This window comes from Mus pahari, chromosome 14 (assembly GCF_900095145.1).
Source record: "Mus pahari chromosome 14, PAHARI_EIJ_v1.1, whole genome shotgun sequence".
Lineage (NCBI taxonomy): Eukaryota > Metazoa > Chordata > Mammalia > Rodentia > Muridae > Mus > Mus pahari.
Window position 1 is genome coordinate 80,949,330 of NC_034603.1, and position 800 is coordinate 80,950,129.

The following is an 800-nucleotide window of genomic DNA, read 5'->3' on the forward strand; positions in this document are numbered from 1 at the left end:
GAGAGAGAGAGAGAGAGAGAGAGAGAGAGAGAGAGAGAGAGAGAGAGAGAGCTCAGGGAGCTCTGAGCTGTTAGCTAAACTTGCTGCTACACAAGTGCTCTTTAAAAAATGAAATCAACCTGAAACAAAATTCATTTTAGACTTCAGTATCAAGAAGGAAAAAAAAAAAATCAAAACACTAAACTGCCCTGTGTCCATTCATCTCTTAACCCCGTGGATCGATAAATAGATCTCCCTCTGTCTTGACAGCGAGCCCAGAGCCCAGTGCAGGTCCACCTGAACACCAGGGCTCGTGGACAATTTGTCCCAGTCTTGTTTTTTCTGTTCTGTTTTTACCCCATTGTGTTCCATGTGATTTCATAAGCTGCCTCCAAACTTTCTGGAACAGAGTGGGCACAGAAAGAAAACACAGTTCGGTAGAGCCCTGTGGTCTTGGCAGGTTGCTTTTGTTTATTTGCTGCGTTGTGTCACATTAGGATTGGATTCCTGGGATGGAGGGGCATAGCTACCTTTGACTCTTTCTGTCCCCCTTATCTAGGAGTCTCTCACCAGGGCCACAGCAACTAAGTGGGACTAGGCAACAGGTAGCCACGCCCAAACCACCACCGTCCACCTGCCTGCTGGTGGCATGCTTGCTTAGCTCCCTCCCTCCCCCAGAGCACTCTTTGTGGTCTCCCATCTGGCTCTTGGTAGGAAGCCTCTGGGCCTAAAGGAGCTTGCGAAGGGAGAAGGATGGTAAGCAGATGAATGCTCTTTTTATTCCTAACTTTTTCCTGCATCCTAACTCAGAGCGTTGGCTA